Here is a 23,157-nt window from a genome sequence, read left to right on the forward strand (position 1 = left end):
ATTTCTAAAAATAAAAATTCCAAATAAACTTTTAGAATAGTTCTAGCATGTTTAAAAGTTATTTCTAAAAAAGAAGAAAATCTAAAACTGTAAAAATAAGAAAGCATTAGAAAAATTGGAATTACTAAAAATTGTATTTTTTTCTTAAAATTTTGTTTTTGAGCTGAAAGCGTGCGTTTTCTAGCGAAATGGATAGATACAACTCACTTTGTAGGTCAGTTCACCTTGGATGGCCCGTTGCAGTAAAGATTGATAGGTTGTGCGCCCCGTAACGATACCGAATCAAAAGTTATGGCCAATTTACTATTCACCTTCTTTTGGTCCAACCATGCTAAGAATGTATCGGTGCCATGTCCTACATCAGACTCCTCCACTTGGAAAAAACTCATCCTCGAGTTACTCAAAGGACTTCACTCATTATACTCAAATAATTTATGGTGCAAATATTTATCAACCTTTTCCTTGTACTTTACATTAGGTTCTTGAGCTAACACTATATGTACTCATGCTCTCATTGACTTGACTAGTTGGATCAGTTCCTTCACTTGTGCTTGCAAGATCTCACATTCTTTCTGATAATGTGGAGAATTAGGCAGACTTACCCTTGAGACAAGATCAATGTGGTTTTGTATATCTCGTATGGGAGGCAATTCCTTAAGGAGTTCATCGAGCACAATTGCCTTGAACTCCTGCAACACTAATTTTAAATCCTCTGGGATGTTCATTGGCTCTATATATTTTCCCTTTTCAACTAATGCATCTACATCTCCCGTCACCTCAAATTGTTTAATGAAATCATGTTTGGTTATGAGAAGCCGTTCATCAACTTCATAAGTCTTTGGTTGGTTCTCCATTCCCATAAGGACGAGGATAAACCTTCTACCATCTTTAATAAATATAAATACGTTATCTTGGCCTCTGTGCGTAGCATTAACATTATATTATCATGGTCGACCAAGTAACATGTGGCATGCTTCCATGTTGACCACGTCACGAAGTACTTGATCCTTATAATTTTTACCAATTGAAAACAAGACAATGCATTGTTCGGTTACTTCTGTTTTGTTAACCTCATTGATCCATCCAATCGTGTACGGAGATAGGTGCCTTTCTGTTTTTAGTTACAACTTTTCCACCATTGTTTTCGACACGAGATTTTCACTGCTCCTGACATCGATGATCACATTATAGACTTTTTGGTTTACAATGCACCTCGTTCAAAAGATATTATGTTGCTGTAAATTTATCTTTACCTTTGGCATGTATAATGACTTTCTCACGATCAAAGTGGTGGCCTGCGATTCACCATCATCGGGTGGTGCTCTGTGGAAATCGGGGTTGTGTCGTACAACGACCATGGGCGGTTAAGCATCGCCTTGGGCTCAGGGTGGAATAGCACATTTTCAATATGGTCGAGGGTTGCCTGTAGCCCTTGCATGGTCAACTGACTCTCCTGGTGGAAAGCTTCCATTCTTCCCAATAGATAACGAATCCCTGGATCACCGTCCATCGGATTTTGGTCCATGTTGTCATTAGTTGCCATCAGCCCGAGGGGAGTCCTCGCTCTGATACTAATTGACGCAGGGATGGACGTGATGGGGTCGATCATCGTCTTCCTTAGGGATAACTACTTTGAATCCACGAAGCTTCTCTGGACTCCTCACAGAGATTCTTCGAATCCATGAGGAAAAAATAGGAAAATAAGAAATAAATTCAAAAATTAATTGATTGATAATTGTCACTTCCGTATGTGTCCCCATTACACTATTAATAAAGTAAAAAAAAAAAAACCTAAACCAAAATTCGTAATTACCAAAAATAGCAAAAATTCTAACTCTAATAAAAATCCTAATTCTAGTAAAACTCTTCTAAAGCCTAATTTTTAAAAATAAAAATTCCAAATAAACTTTTGCTAGAAGAGTCCTAGCATGTTTAAAAGTTATTTCTAAAAAAGAAGAATTCTAAAACTCTAAAAATAAGAAAATATTACAAAAATCGGAATTACTAAAAATAGTAATTTTTTCTTAAAATTTTGTTTTTGAGCTGAAAGCGTACATCTTTTGGCTAAACGTATAGATGCGACCCACTTTGTAGGTCGATTCACCTCGGATGGCCCGTTGCAGTAAAGGTTGATAGGTTGTGTGCCCTGTAACCAGTGTTTAAATTATCGGCGACAATATCGAATTGTCGCCGATAATATCGGTATCGGTGCGATACCGAAAACCCATTTATTCGAATCGCTGCCAGATATTGCCGATATTTTCGAAATATCGCCGATATTTTCGAAGGGTGGGAACTGTAGCCAACAGGAGATGTTTTCGGCGATAAAATCGTCGAAATCAAAAACAAAAAAATACCTGTTTTTCACCGGATCTGGTTGAAAACACGGATTTCAAGCGCTTCACGGCTGTTGAGTGCGGATCGGCAACTTTCCAGTAAGATTGAACCCAAAAAAATCGGCTTTTCCATCGAAAAATCCTCCGGCAGCTTCCCAAGAAAAAATCGGCTTGCAGGTTGTGAAAATCTCGAGATTTTGTTGGAAAATAAAGGGTTTTTAAAAAAAATTTTGGGATGAGGGAGGGATTTTCGTGTTGAAAATCCAGAGATTTTGGTGGGAAGGAGAGGATTTTCAGGGTTTTTACGGAAATTGGGGATGGGATTTCATTTTAAATCGGGGGTTTGGGTTTTGACGGTGCAGGTCCGTGCTCCGTGGGCCCCACCATGATGCATTTGTTGTATCCATTCTGTCCATTAATTTTTAAATATAATTTTAGAGCTTGATACAAAAAAATAGGTAGATCTAAAACTCAAGTGGACCACACCACGGGAAAACATTAGTCATTAAATGTCCACCATTTAAAACCTCCTGGGGCCCACTGTAATGTTTATTTGATATCCAAGCTGTTGATTAGGTCTTAAATACCTGGGTGAAGGGAAAAAAGAAATATCAGCTTGATCCAAAACTTTCGTAGCCCGCAAGAAGTTTTTAATTGTAGACCGTATACGTTCAATCAACATTGTGTGGTCCACTTGAGATTTTGATCTATCTCATTTTTGGATGGTTATCATAAAATGATCTAGAAAAATGGACCGATGGAATGGATTAAACATATACATCATGGTGGGACCACAGAGCATGGACCAGTGGCGAGGCTTTAAATTGGACTGCGTACTGAGCTACTCAATACGCTTTTATGGTAGTGAGTCAGCTCATTTGGGCTCGCTGTTAATACATGTGATTTATCAACACCTTCTATTCATTTTTTCTGCTAATTTTAGTGGTTAATCCCCAAAATTTAAGTAAATCCAAAGCTCAAATGGACCATACCATGGGAAACAGTGTGGAATAGTGATTTCCACCGTTGAAACCTTGTTAGGGCCCACGATTATGTTTATTTGTCATCCAACCTGTTCATAAGGTTGAACGGACCTCGATGAAGCGAAAACATGAATATCAATTTGAGGAAAAGCTTTTGTGGCCTCCACGAATTTTTTAATGGTAGAGGTTCAATCACATTGTTTCTTGTGATGTTATCCACTTGAGTGTTTTATATTCTTTTGTTTTGTGGTAAAGCCATAAAATTATGTATTAAAATGGATGAACAAAGTGGATAAAATAAATAAATAAATAATGGTGGACCCCACAGTGTTTACTCAGTGCACTAAGGTACTCAGTAAGCAATCCGCTTCCTACCGGAACCGGATTGGCTGGTGTACCTCTAGCTATCTATCTGGCGTATTGACGTCAACAAGTTCTTTGAATCTGATCACGAAGTATGTGTTATATTCAAACCATCCATCCAGTTGGCGTGCTCATCTTAAGGCTTGAGATGAAAAATAAGATAGATCTAACTATCAAGTAGACCACATTGGAAAAAAAAAAAAAAAAAACAGTGGGAGATTAAACGTCTACCATTGAAACCCGTTTTTGGGGTCACAGAAGTTTTGGATCAATATGAAATTTGTTTTTCCTCTTCATTCCGTCCTTTGTGATCTTATGGACAGATTGGATGGAAAATAAATGTTATGGCAGGCCCTATGAATTGGTTAACGGTGAAAATCATTATCTTTATTGCTATTTGTGGTGTGGACTAGATGATCTTTGGATATGATTCATTTTTTGGATAATACTCTAAAATAATCTATAAAAATAGATGAACGGTATACATATAATAAATACATCACTGTAGGCCCATGTAACTTTGATCTACTTTGAGCCGTCCATACAAGAGGAGCGTCAGTGCTCGTCTTCGCATGACACATACCTACAACAACTGTATAGTTGGTGTGTGGTACACCAGCCAATCTGCTTCCGTTTTGTGCACCTCCGTACAACCATGATGCATGTGTTGTATCGATACCATCCATCTATTTGGAAAGATTATTTTAACACATGAGAAAAATAATGAGGCAGATATAAAGCTTAAGTGGACCCCACTGTAGAAAACAGTGGAGACAGTGACATCCACTGTTCAAAACTTCTTAAGGGGCCACAGAAGTTTCCAATCAAGCTTATATTTTTCTTTTCGCTTCATCTATCTCTATGTTAACTTGTGAATAGGCTGGATCTAAAAAACACATCATGGTGAGCCCTATAAATGTTTCAACTGAATAGGCTGGATCTAAAAATTACATCATGGTGGGCCCTATAAATGTTTCAACGATGGGTTAACTGATCCCATGGTTTTCTGTGGTAGGTCCACTTGAACTTTAAATTTATCTAATTATTCTTGTAAGTTTGCATTTGTATTATATAAACTCATTTTGATTACTATTTGAGTGATTTCTTACGACAACGTATGCCTTTTGGCCCCCATTAAATGGAAACTTATTATTTAATGCATTATTTTATAAATTTTTCATTCCTGGATATGTAAATATGTGTTTTTAGGCATGTCCTGAAGTTTCACTGAAAAATTCCACCATTTTCTCCATGTTTCCCCCTTTTTCCCTACATTTCCGGTTATCAGCGATATTATCGGCGATAACGATATTATATCTTTATCTCCAGCCAGCGAAACTTGTAGCGATACCGACAACTCGAACACTGCCTGTAACAATACCTGGATCAAAAGTTATGGCCAATTTATAGTTCACCTTCTTTTGGTCCAACCATGCTAGGAATGTATCGGTGCCATGTCCTACATCAGTTCAATAGAGATTTATTTATTTTAATGGTAAGTTAAAATATTCTCTTGCAGGAGAGAACCCTAAAAGATCAACCTTTTTGAGTTGTATGGTATGCAAAAATCCATTTTTTCTCTTCTTTTCATCTTTCTTATTCATCCTACATAAAATTGGCATAAGACCAACTTCCATCCATGTGCTGTTTTTTATTTGTTATTATTATTATTATTATTATTATTTTTTATAAAGTTGGATTAATCCAACGGATTTGCTAACGACTTTCAACTTGAGGATGAGTTCTCTTGAAACCAGGGGCAATTGATGCATCTGGGCTATCCATCACCATCAAATCGTCCCCAAATTGCTACACACATCTGATTAGAGATCAGATCATCCAATGGTCCAGTGCAATGTAGCATCTAGAATCATTTTTTTTTTTTGTTTGAAGACAGTGAGACTAATCCCTGCGGATACATGCAATCACCTACAACCACTTGTATCGGGTATCTAGAATCATTCTACCATCCATATTGCTGATTTGGACCACTTCAAGGATCCAAATTGGTTAAATCAGGATCTGGACCATATCAAGGTTGCATGATATATCTGGACCCAAAACAATGGTACCGTTGGTTGTGCAGTCTACTGATCTAATCAAATGGCCCTGATGGATCTCTCTAGTGTCTAGAATGGTTGCAGGGCCGGAGGTAAAACATCACACACATAGGATGTTTTGGTTATTTTGAGAAGATTTGCAAGATTGAGAATCTTTTTGGTAGTTATTATTTTCCTTCTTGGTAAATCTTTAGGATATGATTTAAATTTAAAATTGGTAAAGTAGATACTAATAATGTCTCTTTGAATATTTATCTTTTGTGTTTCAGACTATATAAGACATCTAAGGCCATATTTATGAAGAGAGTTGACTAGTGATAGATTGGAACAAAGAAGTGTGAGTTTGGGAGAAAATTTTCAATTGCATAGGGAAGAAATCCTAAAAATTCCTCTTTGATATGTGGTGTAAAAATTCATTCTCCTCTTCTTTTCTCCTTACTCATATAGGGTTAGGCACTGATCACGTTTGGATTCATGAAATATCGCGAGATAGGTTTAGGCACCGATCATGTTTGAGCGTTTCGATAGACCAAGTGCATATTTGGTTTGGTTTAAGGTGAGATCCTAACCCGATCATGTAACCTAAATACCCAGTAATTTAGATTACCAAGATCTTTAACTTCAAATTTTGTGATGAGTTTGACCATAAGATAATTGACGAACCATTGATTAGAGTCGGTGAGAATTATGTCAGCAACGTATACAAGGAGATCCATGATGTGTGTTTGTTGGGTAAAAGCTAAATCCAGTGAAGTGTTGTTAAAATCCTACGATTTACGATTTGAGTCGAATCTTAAGCAAAACAATTTGAATCCCACCTCTAAATCCCTTTTTATATGAATCCTACGATTTTATAGTTTGAATACTACGATTTGCGATTCAAATCCTGATTTACAATTCAAATTATACTTTCCACCCACCCACCCACCCCCCTATTTTAAGCTTTACTTGGCTTTCATTTTATGTTTTTAAATTGGCTTTCAAAAAAGGAAAAAAAAGAAAAAGAAAAAAGAAGAAGAATCATTTAGAAAAAGGTAAATTATTTTATTTTGTTCTTTATAAGAGATTAAATGATATACATTCTCTTCAACATTAATCTTGGAGCTTTTTTATTATGACTTCTTAGTTCTTTACCGGTCGACACCAAATTAATGTACAACTTATCTGGAATGTTTTTATGGACGATCATGTTGACTTATATGTATTGTGGAATGATGGTTAGAAATCAAAATATCTTTTTTCACCAGTCTACATAATCAAATGCCACTTTTCCAATGTGATTCTACATTTAAGAAAGGTAACAAGAACATAAATTATTAGTGGATCCTCGTATGTTTTTTAAGGAAAATTTCTTAAAAGATAAAAGGAACAAAAAGAAGAAGAAAACACCATCATGACATGGTATTACTTGGTGCATATTGATGGCAAAAGGATAATTGCTGAGTTTTTAATTTATTTTTTCTGATTTATATATATATTTTTCATATTTTTAAGAAATCATAAAAAATCTTATGAATTACGATGCGATTTGCAATTTGATACGATTCGACCCCCTCTTATGATTTGTGATACAATAGTGATTTTGATAACACTTTCTAGGACCTGTTTAAGGCAATTGATGGCCTTATGCAAGTGATAAACAAGATGTGGATAACCTTGATTGACAAATCTTGGTAGTTGTTGCATATTAGCAACCCTACTGAGCATTTTGTGAAGAAACGTATTCTTGACATCAAGTTGTTGGTCTACCCAGTGTTCGAAATATCGATATCGCAATATTTATTGTACCATTGGGACATAGATACATATCAGTTATCGTAGGAGATATATCATTTGTATCGGGTAATTTATCGTACTTTTAGGGAAACATGGGGAAAGTGGTTGAATTTTTCAATGAAACTTTAAGGATTGTTAAATAAGATTTTAATGCACACTTTAAATCATAATATCTTAAAAAGAAGTGCACACAATAGGTTTCCTTTGTATAGGGTCATAAGCTATGCACAATTTGACTGACCTAATGCAACTATATTCAAATTGAATGCATAACATTTAGAGTGTATGTGATGATCATTTCATCAAATACTCCCAAATACTTTGAAATTAGTCTCAATTGACAACTGGTTGAAGGGAAATTTTGAAAATTTTAAATATTTTTTATTAAAAAATAATTTTTATTTTCCAAAAATTGACAAAGACTTGACAAATTAGTAGATCAGTCCTCATACATGCTTGATTTCATGTTTGGAGTGAAACATTGCAAGCAATTTAGAAGAAATTAGGAAACTTTGGAAAATTTCACAAATTTTCCTAAATTAGACCACGTACACTCAAATTTAGAAATTAGAGTATATGTGATGAAATACTCCTAAATGCTTCAAAATTAGTCTCAATTGACAGTTGGTTTGAAGGAAAAAATTGAAGAAAACATGGAGAACATGAAGAACCAATGGATATCGAAATCAAAGCTCTAACTCCATAATATTTTATACAAAACATGAAGAACCAATGGATCTGTAACCATTTGACGTTGATTTAACATAATATCAACAAAAGAAAAGGGATCAGAAACTGAAAATGCTCACGGATCGAACATACATGATATATCGGCACTACCTGTGCGTTTCGTATCGCACAGGTGGGATACAAGATATATTGTGGGATATATTGGCCGATATTGTCGATATTTAAAACATTGGGTCCACCCACGATTAACCAGTGTTTTCAATATTGTTGATATTGACCAATATATCGTTATCACACATGTGCAATACAAAATGCTATTTGAAATAATTTGTATCGCAGGAAATGTTACTGTGTATCGCATTTTACCGCATGTTATCGCAAATATCATGAAATATCACGGGATATCGCAAACATGCCTTTACAAAAAATAATCAGTGTTTTCAATATCGTTGATATCGACCAATATATCGTTATCACACCTGTTCAATACAAAATGCTATTTGCAATAATTTGTATTGCAGGAAATATTACTGTGTTTCGCATTTTACCGCATGTTATCGTAGATATCATGAAATATCACGGGATATCGCAAACATGCCTTTACAAAAAAATAACTGATATTGACGATATCTGATATCTCATAGGAACGTGTGGGAAATCTAGTCCGGCCGCAAAAATTCCGCAAAAAACCTATCCAAATCCATTTTTTCTTGATTTCTTTCTGCTTCTAAATAGATCTATTGTATTGTGGATTTCGACCCATCCTTTTGAAACCCTTCGAAGAAAAAGCACCAATTTCGAGCTAGAATTAAGATTGTAGCAGATTTGGGGCCGTTTTCGATTTGGTAAGCATTATTTTATTTTCGATCCATTTCTTTTGGTGTAAATCATGTTAAATGTGTCAAATGGTTATAAATCCATGATTTTTCATGCATTACATGAAAAATCATGAATTTAGAGCTTTGATTTTGAGATTTAGGGGTAGGTGGTCTAATTTCGGAGAAATTGGAGAAAAGTAAAAAAATTTCCCAATTTCTCCCAAATTGGTTGCGACTTAGTGTCTAAACACGAAATTAAACATGATCAAGTGATTCTTGTAATTTGGGGATTTTCAGAAATAAATAATTTCTAAGTAAAAATTAATTAAAAAATGTTATTATTATTTTTTAATTGGAAATTTGATTTCTATTAATTGTGAATTTACCACAATTTCAGTGTATTTATGAGTGTTTGATGAAATCATCATCACATATACTCTAGTTTTGCGATTTGGGGGTAGGTCGGCAGATTTGAGAAAATTGGGGAAAATTTGAAAAATTCTCAATTTCTGCCAAATTGATTGCAATCTTAGCATCGAAACACAAAATCAAACACCAAACACATATCAAACTTGATCTAGTGATTCTTGGTAATTTGGGGAATTTCGGGAGGAAATTAGTTGAAAAATGTTAAAAAGATATTTTTTTTCTTCGAAATATCACTTCCACCAGTGGTGAATTGGCCCCAATTTCAGGGTATTTAGGACTATTTGATGAAATTATCATCACATACACTTATTTTGGGATTTTGGGGATGATGGGCTAATTTGTAAAAAAATGAGGATAATTTGAAATTTCTTCAATTTTTAATCTTAGTGTCCAAACATGAAATCAAACCTAATTACACACTATTGTTGGTTTGGGGATTCTTTGGAAAATATAATTAATTTTTTAATTAAAAATATTTAAAATATGTAAAAAAAAAAAAAATATATTTTTTCGAAAGTTCAATTTAATTGGTGGTTAGATTCTTTTAATAATTATGGATGTAGTAGACTACATATGCTAACATTATGGTTTGCTTAATGTTCTGTAGCAGGTAGAACATGTTGGGAGAAAAATGGAGACAACCTGACATCGGATGGTAGTACGGGACCCTTCTTCTTGATAATCAATTCAGGTCCGATGTAATTTATGTGGCCACATAATCAAGAGTGGAGGGTGTAATTTATGTGGCCACATAATCAAGAGTGGAGGGTGACTTGCTTAAAGGAACACTTAGCGGGAGGGTATTGGAATGTTATAGATTGCAAAAAGTGTTTGAAGGATGTGAGAGCACAAATGAATGAAGTGTTGGAAAAAAGTGTGAAGATTAGAGAAGAACGTGTTGCACAGGAGAGGGAAATTAGGTACAAATTAAGGCGGTCAAGGCGCGGTCTTGAGGATATAGTGGATTTCGGTCAGGATCCTGATCTTAGACATGCATATGAGTCTTTACGGGATGAGTGGGAGAGGCAATAACAGGCGAGTAGGCCCACTTTTGAGGCGTCTACACCGCGGGGGGGGGGGGGGGGCTGACGTAGGAGAAATTGAAGGAACTATTTAGTGCAGGTGATGTGAGGAAGGTGAGCAAGTTTATTGTAATTTTTTCTTAAATTTATGATCACATCTCCATGAATGCATCGATGAGCCCGCACTTCAAGAATATGATCACTGAATTGCAGCATGGGAGTGAGGGTGTGGTGCTACCAACACCACATGAGATACAGACAAATATTTAGATAAAGAGTATGCTGACATGCAGTGCTATGTTGAGGAGTTTCGGCTATCGTGGGAGATGTACAATTACACGATGATGCGTAATGGTTGGACTAGACCGACAGATGTCAATCATAAATTTTGTAGGTGTGGACGATGTTCTTAAAGTCCATAGATGCTAGTAATACTATTAAAAAACTCGTATTATATCTATGAGCTGATGCATGATGTAATGAAAGATGTTGGGAAGAAGAACATTGTGTAGTTCATTACGGACAATGGGGATAGGCCTTTTAATGAAGGCTGTCATTACCGATGTATGGTTAATTACAAATTTCATCTACTACCATACCTAGTTACTATTTGAGATGTGTGAGAGGTGTGGTGGGGATATAGTGTGGCCCTAGGCAATATGGTTCACCACAAATTTCATCCCCCTAGATAGCTTTCTAAAACACAGGTGATGAGAACATCACGTCACTTACACCTTTACATATGTATTAGATGAGGAAGCAGGCCGCGCCAATTTCCCTGTGGCTAAGCGAGTACCCGTGATCGTGCTGAAGACCCCATGTGCATGCGCGAGCATATGGAAGACTCCACACTAGGAAGATGCACATAGGTTGCTTTATGGAGTGATCCAAACCGTTGGATTATAGGGACGTGACGATCGGACCATTGGATCGCATGGATCACATGATCGGGCCATTGATCGTTGATCGTCCACATCAGTTTTAGACTTCATCATATTTTAGGATTTAGTTTTTTATTATTTTATATTTGGACACATTATGAGTGTTTTAGTTGATTTTATTTAGACTAAGACTATTTTCGTTGAAGTTCACAAGACAGGGATTTTTGTAATTTTTGAAACTTGTTGGATTTATAAAAGAAGAGGGCGTGTGACCTCTCCCTCATTGAATTTCGTGATTAAAAAAAAGAAGAGAAAACCTCTTGCTTTCTTCTCCCATTTTCATGCGATTTGAAGATACTTTTATGCGATTTGGAAGAAAGATTGGTGCGAGGCTAATCTTCGTCAACGGATGTGTGAGGATTTCCATCTATCCCCACACCATCTTCTATTTTCTTTCCCATCTAGGTATTTTCTTTAGATTCTTAATTCTCCCAACCCAAATCTTCGTCTTCTCCCAAACCCAACTTTTCCATACCCATCCACAATTGAAATCCTAACCCTAAACTTGAAATTTCCAATTTTCCTACTTTCCCAAATTACCCAAACCCTAATTTTCACCCTAGGTTGTATTAGGTTTCCTATTTTGAAATAGACTATATCCTATGCTAATTGGATGTCCCTACATCCATTAGATCCTAGTTTCTTTTTATTTAATGATCTTGAGTTACGATGTTGGTAGCTTAGGCTTGGATTATGCATGATTTTCTTTTGATTTTCATGATATTTGTGATGATTATAGCGATGTTTATGTTTTTTTTTTTTTTTTTGTTAAATATCTTAATTCAGCTATTTGATCTCACATGTTACGTAGTTCATGCATCGGTCCTGCATCAACAGGTAGGGGCTACGAGAGCATTTCAACTTAAAAGAGTATGCGAATTGGAATAAGAGTGGCAAGAGATTAGCTTGGAGGAGTGGGGAGCTTACATTGAGCAGCGCCTTCCAGGACCATGTTCTGGAGCCTCTATATATATATATATATATATATATATATATATATATATATATATATATAAAGATAAACATAGTGCTAAGGACTCTGGATGATGAGACATCCATCAATGAGATCCTTATTTCCATCCATGCAGTTAATGAAAGAAGCCATCAAGGCTAAAGCCCCCAATGTTTATAAATGGGTGCATGCAATAACTAATGACTGTTGGGAACGCATCCGCTTCATCAGGCTGGTAAGTATTTGTATGATTTATATTTAATTTTCTATATGTTTCAATACTTTACTAGTTCTTTGAATAGCACGTATGGCTCTTTTCTTGCATTGAGACATGAATATTTGCATCGTATTGGGTTTCAGTATACTTTTTGAATCCTAAGTACCACTACAGTCGTAGACTTTTTGAAAACAATAGCTTGAAGAAGGTTGTGCATGAGGTATATAAGAAGCTATTTCCCTAACAGTCCGGGAAATGACAACTTTGGCAATGAGGTAAACATGTTCCGCACTTAGCTTCTCTAACTTCATCAAAACCTTTATGCTCACGCTTAATGGTAAATGCCATCAACAAATTATTTGATTTCGCAATGCAGCTGGAATGTTTGGGTGCGACGTCGTGCGATTAACGAGGATGAGGAATGATGGCATGTGAGTTGCTACATTAATTACCTCTTACAAATTAAAGTTAATTTTCATATTTTTATAATATATGGAACTAAAGAAAAAATGATCTATTTTGCAAGCAAATGGTTTGCCATGTATGGGAACGATTGGAAGACTTTGCAACGACTCGTCTGTGTGCTTACACAGACGGTGTTCTCACCATGTGAAAGAAATTAGAGCACATTCTCTTTCATTCATATGAACAAATGTAATAAATTGGATTACGAGAGGCTTCAAAAGCCAGTGCACTGACACTATAACATGAAGCTACGAGAGAGGCTGCTACGTTCATAAGGGCCTGTTTGTTTCGCCATGTAGCACAGTAATGTGGTGTAAAACTCACTATTTATGAGAATATCCAATGATTGGATATTTCTCTACGCGTCGAATTCCAGTGCTTTGGAAAAAGAGCTGTATTTATTGATGAAATCCACTGCCTTCTAGACGAATCCGATCAATATCTTGCTACATCTTCCATCGGTCCCTCCACTAGAGATGATAGGGTTTCAGTGCTTCATGGTGCACCAAAAAAGTAGCCACACTTCATCAGATATATAAGAAACCTCATCTCTGGCTCATTCGTCCGTAGCCTAAGGGAGAAAGGGAGTATTATCGGTAGAGGGAACTTGAGAGTGGTAGCTGGCTAGTCGTCCATGTCCATCCCATCTGCCTTTATATTCCAGCCTAGACATGTCTATGTGGGTCCTACCATGATCTATGCGTCATATCCATGCCGTCCATCCATTTCGTGTAGATCATGTATGGCATTTGCCCAAAAAGGAGGCCGATCCATATCTGAAGTGGACCACACCACCTCTCGGGAATTGAATGAACACTCACATTAAAATCTTCTTGGTGGCCGCAAAAGTTTTGGACAAAAGTTTTGGATCTTTTTCCGCTAATCAATAAGTAGGAATGGGATTTAGGAAGGTTTGGTCTGGAAAAATGGATGGACGGGGTGGATTAAGTGTTTTTAATCATGATGGGGCCCATAGTGCACTGTCCAACACTATATATGTGATCCTCTTCCTGAATAATACTCCGTTGGAGTGTTCTTTGAATCGGGGATATCGGATAGCATATCCAATCACCGCACTTATCGTCCAAGAGGGGATTACAGTGTTACTACCATTAATGGCTACATATTGTAATGCACTTCTCTTTATCGATGTAAATCTCTTCGAATGCCATCATACACGTAATCATCACCAAAACACACCACATTACCGTGGAACTTGTCGAAACGAACAGGCCCTAATGAGGAAGAAAAGCATAGGAGAACGACTAGACTTGATGATGAACACGTTAGTGCATTGATTTATGCACCTTGTTTGTCATTCACGTGAGTCTATGTGTCATGTAGTCAGTTGAATCCTTGGAAACTGAAGATTGAAGACACAATAGGACATGAGCATCAAGGAGCAAAGAAGAGGTAAATGAGGTGCCTTAGTGACCCTAACCTTGATCCAAAACAACCCCATAACCTCTAGATAATCCTAACCTTAATAGGTAAACCTTATTGATCATCCCTTAGCCTTAGAAGCTTAATCAGAATATGATAAGTAAGGCTAGAAGAGGTGCAAAGTTGTTATAAACCAAACTGTTCAAAATAGCGAACTTTCGAGGGCTGTCAATCGAACCTCCGATCGATCGATAGACTTGCCTGATTGATCGACCGGAGCTAAAATTGTCCAGTTAGTTTTTGTCTGGAAATCATTTCGGTCAATCGATCGAAGGAGCCCCAAATCGTCCAACAACAAATTCACATAATGCTGGATTTATAGCGACTGATCGATGCCCCTATTGATCGAAGGAGAGTTTGATCGATCGAACTAGTTGATTACTGCCCGTTTTTTCACTGCTGCAACTTGGTTATATAAAAATATTTGGGCATTCTTTCTTTTTTTTTTTGGGGGGGGGGGGGGTAAAAAACATACCTCACATCCTAGACCTCTATCCAAAGAGTTTCATGCCAATCTTCTTGTGATCCTTCACTTTAATGAGCATTCCATGCTCCTATTTGAAGATGTGGATGAACTCTCACCTTTATAGAGATTAGACACTATGCCTATAACCAAATACTTGTTTAGACTCTTCAGATGACCCTTCTAGGTGAATCCCCTATGATTACAACATTCTCATAAGTTGTAAGAGATTCACCTAACTTCCCTTGCCTTATTCACCTCATTTGACACATCATATGTAAGGAAAAAGTTCGTAGGAGCTGAAGAAGTGGCAAGCATCGGCATCAACGATCGGGGGAGCAATTGAGGAGCAGATTCAAGCATGGGAGAGCTTTGAAGAAGCGGCTTAAGCATGACACTTCAAGGGGCTCAATTTGACAAGTGTCAATTAGTGAGTCCATACTCTCTTTCCTTGTGTAGGATTGAGGGGTACGAGTTTGTAACCCAAACTCAATAAATTTTTGTGTAGGATCTAGGCTCTTGTGTAGGACCGAATTCACTGGACACAGGTGTGTACATGTTAGTTTCCGTGGGAGCCTCCGACAGGAGTAAACGTAGGTCCTTGGACTAAGACTGATGTTGTTGGTTAGCTGATAGAAAATTAACTAAAGTCTCTTGCGGGAGCCTCCAGTGGGAGTGTACGCTAGGTAGGTCCTTGTGTAGGCCATTGGCACGGGTGTGTATGTGGTAAGTCCTTGCGTAAGCCACCAAAACGGGTGAGTACATGGTAGGTTCTTGTATAAGGCTATAAAGGTTAGAGGTGAACTTGATTTAAAACTTTCGATATTGAAATCCAGTACATTTAGGGAGAGTGTTTCCGCTAGGAATGAAGTAGGGAAACTGAACCACTATACATGCTGGTGGTTATGATTGTTATTTGATCAGTTTTCTAATTATGCTTATGTGATTGTTTAGTTGAATTATATGTATGCATGGTTAGATGATTGTAGGAGTTCATAGTTAGCACATCCCCCATACACATGTACATTATCATATATAGACTAGTTACTTGAATGACGTATCTATTTAGTCTATATGATTGAACCCTTTATTAGCATGGAAGCCTTAGAGTTACATTGCCTTAGTTTAATTGGTATATTACTTTAAGTAGGCAATTGTGTTTTAAAAGGCAAAATTTTATTTGATCCTAATCACCCCCTCCTTTAGGACATAACCTTCATTCCTTACATCCGGCAAACTTTCGGGCATAGCCATGGTATCCTACATCATGTGCCATTTTAGATTAATTAGCATGTATATTCTAATGATAATAGAGAGGACCCACTTTATGAAAGTCATATGACTTGAATACATCAAACGAGCAACTAGAGCCGCGTATAGCAGTGGAGGCAGTGCCATAGGGGATCGATGTTGATGCTCATGTACAGGAGGCTGGATCTCCTCTCGAAGCTTTCGACCCATTGACGATGAGCCTGGAGGGTAGTTTGTGGTAGTCACTGTTACGTGGGACACGTGTTGGCCATACCCTATCCAATACTCGGAGCGATATGGAGAGTGATGTGAGTGACAGGTCTAGTGATGATGATGGTGACAATGATGATGAAAATAGCGACGATGATGACAATGATGATGATGGCGACGGGGATGGTGGCAGTGACAACGAGACAGCCTCCGAGTTAGACTTAGGTTGGGATTTAGTTTAAAGGCCTTTTACCCCGTTCACTGCGGAGAGGGATTTTGATCACGCTACTTAGGACACCAACCACGGTTCTTGTCTAAGAGAACTATAGCCTTACCTTATTTAAAATGAGGCACACGAGCGTCGGCATTTATTGAAGAAGCAAACCTAAAAGTTGAGTGATTCTGAGGAGCTATTAGCATGGTGCATGAGGGACACAGGCGTTCGTGATAAGCATGGTGGCTCTAGTTCTAGGAGACGAACACAACATGGCAGATCCAGCTTTAGGCCAAAGTCACAATATGGATATGGATCACAGATACATGAGGGTAGCTCTAGTTTGGTGCTATAGTATAGATTTGGAACATACATGGTGGATGTGGCGAGCGACTCCAGTAGTTATGTTGCATCATTTTTTTACTACAATCAGGAGTTCACTTCTGCATACAAGTATGGATATCCACAATATGGATATGGGCAACAATATGGATATTCATGAGCTTTATATGGACTCACCCCATATCCATATTAGCCATAAACTGATGGTTACGCAATACCCACGGATGAGCATACTGGTTCAGATCGGAGAGGGTGAGTGCTAGCTTTATGTTAGAGTATTTTCATAAGTACCATTCTACTATGACCTGGGTACAATACTGTCGGTTTGTGGAGCTAGGCATGGTAGTACTGTTGGTTTGTGGAGCTGGAGTACTATGCCTAGTCCTGTTGAGATGGAGATAATGATTTTGAGCCATAGTGCAGCTCTATGTGGGTCTAAGCCACAGCTACACACATCATTCACCATATTTCTAGTTTTCTACTCCTTGTTTTGCTTTTGAATATATATATGTTTTCTTACATTTTTAGTTACATGAAATGACTTTGCATATACTTGCATCAGTTCAATCAAACAATGTATAAGTTAGGATCTTATACTAAGGAAACCTATTATGTGCAGTTGTTTTTTTGTGATATTTTGATTATAAGTATGTATTAATATCTTTTTTAACAATCCCTAAAGTTTCATTGAAAAATTCAACCAATTTCCCAATGTTTCCCAACAATAACGATATCACGCGAGTCAACCGATATATCCCATGCGATAACTGATATGTTTCCATATCCCAAGGGTGCGATACATTACACGATAACATTATGAAAACATTGTGGTTAACTACCATAGAGAGAAGAATTGAAGCAGGTTTTACTAGTAGACTCAATGTGTCCCCTCATAGTCCAGAACATGTTGCTGATACAACCTTTGACTACTAAGTGAGCTTTGTACTGCCTATGGATCCATCAACTTATTGCTTTAAGTTATAAACCCACTTACAACCAACAAAATTAGATGTAGAGGAGGCAAAAACTAATGACCATGCCTTCTTTTTCAATAGAGCATTGAACCCATCAATCATGCAACACTTGAATTAGGATCTTTCAAGTGCTTATACTTGACAGTAGTGATGCCCCAAAATGATAGAGATGTGTCGGTTGTAGGACCAAGAGGGTAGCATCCTGCACTCTTGAGTCGAACAACAATGGTCTTGTGACAAACGTGTTTTTGGAACTTATTGCACAACCAAATGGGTAGCGATCACGTTGATCTGGGCATCTAGTAAGGCTCGTGTACATGAAAGGGTCACTAGGCATGGAGGGTAGCAACCTTAATTTGGTAAGTAACTCCCATAGGATCCTCTGGAAAATAAAGAAGGCATCAATGCCTCGTCAGGACCTCGCGGAAGTCATACGGCTAGGAGGATAGTGATTACAACCAATGTTGTCAAATCGCATATGCGATCGTGTGCGATTGCATATGGCTGTGTGCATATGTGATCGCACATTTTTTTTTAAATAAATTTTTTCAAAAAATTAAAAAAAAATTAGAAAAATAGGGAGAAATTAAGAAAAAAATGAATAAATTATTATATGCCCTTGGCCCTTACAATACATTTAATTTAAGTAAAATAAAACTAATTACATAATGAATTAAATATTAAGTGAGTCATCATTCATCAACTATTCTACATTCTACAATATAGTTAACAAATATGAAATATCAACATTTAACACTACCACATGTAATCAACAATCAACAATCAACATCAAGACACTTAGTAAACAAAATGAAGAAGTTATTTATTTATTATTCATCTAATCATATATTATATACATTCATCTATTTGCCATTGTGGCGGATCACCACCACCACCATCATCATCCGAGTCATCTCCTTCTTCCACATACACTTCTTCTTCTTCTGTTTCTTCATTATTTGTATGTACTAATACTTCATCAACATCCACTGGTTGAAGATCTTCAACTTCATCATTATCACCATCTCCTCCTTCTATCTCCTCAATCTCTTCAATGGGTTGACGGCTACTACTCGCCCCCCGACTCCCCTTATCCTTCACCTTCGAGTGATACCTTCTCCAGGTGTCGATCCGTATACAACATCTTCAACTTACGCCCATGTCAAGTCCTCTCCAGCAAATACCGGGTCCTCCGTCTCTACGAGTCACTTGTTATCTGCATCCATCTCATCTTAGCAGATATGGTCAAAGAAACCAGGCTTTTCTTTCCTAGCCTAGAATCGTTCTCACAATTTTTGATTGTATTGAACGAAAAACAAGTCGTTTATCTTTTTTGGCTCAAGTAGATTCCTTTTCTTGGTATGAATCTGCATGAAAGAAAGCGCATTTAGCATTAGCTATTTAGGACCTAAGTAATTAATTTAGCTTATGCCTTACACTAAAAAATTGAAGTTTACAATTATTAAACAAACTTATCGCCTCGAACGTGCTCCAATTGCGCTCGCAACCACTGGCAGAACACGTGAGTCCAAGAATCTTCATAACCAGCTTCTTTATATCTTGATCCTTCCTGTTCGGGTCCACTCCATAGGCAGCCTACCAGTCAGCTGAGAAAAAGAGTTTTAAGTAGGTTAGACGCACTTTGTAAAAAAACTATTTGTAAGACACTAAGACTGACATTCATAGTACATTATCACTTACTGGATAATTTCATTGTCCGATGCTTGATGACGATATCCCTTGAGAGTATCCCCTCACTCTTTGTATAGAAGTCCGGAAAAGTTGAGATCTTGTCATGTTCTTCTCTATCTGGAATTATTCTTTCCAACGCATCAATAAATCCAACCATATGCATTGTAAGTGCTTCTACTGGATCAGCAGAAGTGAATAAATAGGCTCGGTTTAAGGATGTAAGCAGCCGAATACAATCAAGATGACATTTGGCTACCCCATCTTCTATCTATAATATCTATAATTGACTTGTAATCATTGATGCAGGACATGAAAATTAAATATGATATGCGAGATTTCAGGCTTAAGATCACATTAGTTCAGAAACAATTACACAAATTCCATATCCCACATGAAAGTCCAAACATTCAATTAAGGGGAATCTATGCGGGTCCAGGCCTACACATGATCTGGCTGGATCAATAAAAATTATGAACCAAACGATACTCACAGATAAGAAATAATCATCCACACATGCATAGTAATTAGTCCATAATCTAAGGGATTCAGAAATTCCAATTCGGGAACCCTAAGATAAGAGAAGGGGCATAAAATTGGAGATTTGAGTAAATTAGGGTTAGGTTTAGGGATTTTGGGTGAAAGCGGAGTGAAAGAGAGGAGAGACGAACCAGAGAAGTACCACACGCGTGGACAACAATAATGGCCCAGACGCACGTGCGTGTGATCCCGGCTGCACATGTGTGGGGCCCACTATTCAGAAAAAGGCCACCTTGGCCTTGGTCAGCCAGGGATGGACTCCAAAACCTCCAAATCTCAGCTCGATCCGATGTACGGTTTGTGCGTGGTGCTCCGCCGAAGTTTCAGCCCTCCTGTAGGGCCAGATTCTGAAATTTTACTGTGGGGAAGAGAATTGCTGCAATAGATGATTGATTCGAAGTGTCGATGATGGGGTGAGATGAGAAGAATGGATGGTAGAAGATGGGTAGTAGAGATGGCGATGGATGGGGCGAATCGGGATAGATGTGGCTTCGCACCACGGTAGTTAACCCTTCAATGAAGGGAGGGCTTCGCACCCAATTAGGCTTCACAACTTAGAGAGTAGGAAAACGTAGAATTTTTATTAATCTTCAATGAATGAAAAAAAGCTACAAGGGGTATCTATTTATAAGAGAACCCTATACTCCAAAACTCGCATCATGTGCACAACCTATTACTTGGCGATGAAGTAAACTAAAATAAAAATCAATCAAAGAAATCTAAAAAGTTCATGATGTTTTAAATAACATAAATAAGCAAAACCTAAAATATGAAATTAATCCGACTAGTGGGCCACGATCATGAGATCCCACGATGGGCTTTTCTTGGCTATCGGGTCCACTCTCTTGAACCAAAACTTCGTATTCTAATTAGGAGGCCCTCTCTGGACGTCGTCATCGATCCAAATTGACGGTAGGGCCCTCATTCTGGCGAACGTGCATAGGAGGCCCGGCGTGCGCGGGATGTCCCCATCAATCATGGTCTCTATAGTTAAAATGATCCATGATCTTATTTTTCACCCTCTCTATTGCATCATATATAAGCCCATTGCAGGCTTCTCATCTCCGTCCACCAATCGCAACATAGTGACTAAGGGCTCGGATGCTTTTAGTACCTTTATCACTTGTGTCTAAAAACTTTGCGAAAGGATTGTTTGTTGAACTTATTTCCCTTCAGCCTTCTTTGACCAAGGCCCATTTGTAAAATCGGCCGACACTACAAAGCTTCTAAGTTCTGATTTTTTTTGTATGTAATCTTTGTAGTGTTAAAAGGCTGTAGCGAAACGGGTGACTGTTGGACGTAGCAAGTTACCCCCAATGTATTTTTTCATTCTACTGAGAAGAAAGGCGTGTTTGTACATAAAGACCGTGATTCTTCTCGCCCTTGCAATCACATTTATAAATAACATACTTATATCTTCTAACATAAGATCAACACAATGGGCTGCACATGGGGTCTAAAATAAACGTCGCCTCTTCTCCAAACGACCGGCCATTACATACGAGGCTGTGTTGTCTGTAATTATTTGTATAACATATTCCTCACATATTTCTTCAGCTACATTATCTAGTAAGCTAAACAAATATTCTCCTATGTGTGAATGACCCAATGCATCCATGGACTTCAAGAACATTGTCCCAGCTGGACATTTTACCAAAAAGTTAATGAGAGACCGACTGAATTTATCGGTCCTTCCATCGGCCATTAGTGAACACCCATATATTTTCCATGATTCCTTATATTCAGTTATAAAGGATCGTGTATATTCAACTTCGGTTTTTAGGCATGTATCCCTCATTTCATGATATGAAGGAGGTTTAAGTTCAGGTCCAAATTAACCTATAGCCTCAACCATTACTTTAAAGCTTTTCAATTTAACGGCATTGAAAGCAATGCCGATTTAGTAAAACCACTTAGCAATATATTGAATAGTGGTTTTCCTATCTTTTTGTTTATACCGGTTCTTTAAAGTTGTTTGAGCCGGCCCTTTGCCTCTACCCCTTTGGTCGATTACATCCTCGGGGTGTGGTCTACACCATCTATTCATGGGCACATGCCCTCGAGGTCTTTTCAAGGCCGTTTGTTGTACTTGTGGTCTAGACCGGCCTTTCGAAGGGGAGTGGGACTAGCTTCATCTACATTAACCACGTTTATATCTTCATACGCGTCTTGTTCCAAATATTCATCCTGATGTAGGGCACCATCGCATCTCTTTCTTGACTGTTTTTCCATATACTCCATGATCACCCTTCGGATTTCTGGAGTAATTTTGTCGCATGCCTTTGTATTTGACCCTGGTAAATGTGCAAGGTGTTGCTTGTGCCTTGCAATGTCACCGGAACCCACATACCCAAATAACTCACACACTATGTGAGTCTTATCTGAAACACTACGATAGTGCCCATACTTCCAACCCGGGTTATTCGACTTGGGTTTCAAAGATGAGGATTGGGAAGAAGACATTATGTTGGTGCCTTGGTGGTGTGTGTGTATTGATTGCTAGTATAAAAAGTAAGCTAAAAACTAAAGTAAGAGACTAAAGACTAAAGAGTAAAGAGATGAGAGAGACTAAAGAGATGAGACTTGGGAGAGAGAGAGAGAGAGAGAGAGAGAGAGAGAGAGTTACACACTTTACACATAGTAGTAGAAAGGGAGAAGAGGGAAAAGAAAAGGAGAAAGAGAGAGAGAGAGAGTTACACTTACAACTACAAGTTACACTTGTAGTAAAAGAGAGGGGGGGAGAGAGAGAGATTTACACACAAACACAACAACTAGAAATTTACCAAAAAACTAAATTCTTCACTTCTTGATCTTGTCTTCACTTTTGCCTTGGCCCTTGAGTCTTGAATAGTGGAATATTGTAGACTTGTAACAAGTTGTGTTGTTGTACACTTGTACTTGTAAACTTGTAAGTAACTTGTAAATTGTAACTTGTAAGACAAAGCAATAAACTAAAAAAAAAAAATGTTAGAAGCTAGA

The 23,157-nt window shown here is 37.6% G+C and overlaps 1 protein-coding gene across 3 annotated transcripts in view; it reads left to right on the top strand.

Moving 5' to 3' along the window:
• The window catches only part of LOC131243171 (uncharacterized), a 47,502-nt gene that overhangs the window by 21,930 nt on the left and 2,415 nt on the right, over window positions 1–23,157 (top strand). For 2 of the 3 annotated variants that reach the window (XR_009169921.1, XR_009169922.1), the window contains 4 exons: window positions 5,440–5,539; window positions 12,507–12,605; window positions 12,731–12,862; window positions 12,964–13,018. The gene's annotated coding sequence lies outside the window, so the exon portion shown is untranslated. The remainder of the gene's footprint in view (window positions 1–5,439; window positions 5,540–12,506; window positions 12,606–12,730; window positions 12,863–12,963; window positions 13,019–23,157) is intronic. The other variant, XR_009169923.1, reaches the window with a different exon arrangement.

Source organism: Magnolia sinica, chromosome 4 (genome assembly GCF_029962835.1).
Source record: "Magnolia sinica isolate HGM2019 chromosome 4, MsV1, whole genome shotgun sequence".
NCBI lineage: Eukaryota > Viridiplantae > Streptophyta > Magnoliopsida > Magnoliales > Magnoliaceae > Magnolia > Magnolia sinica.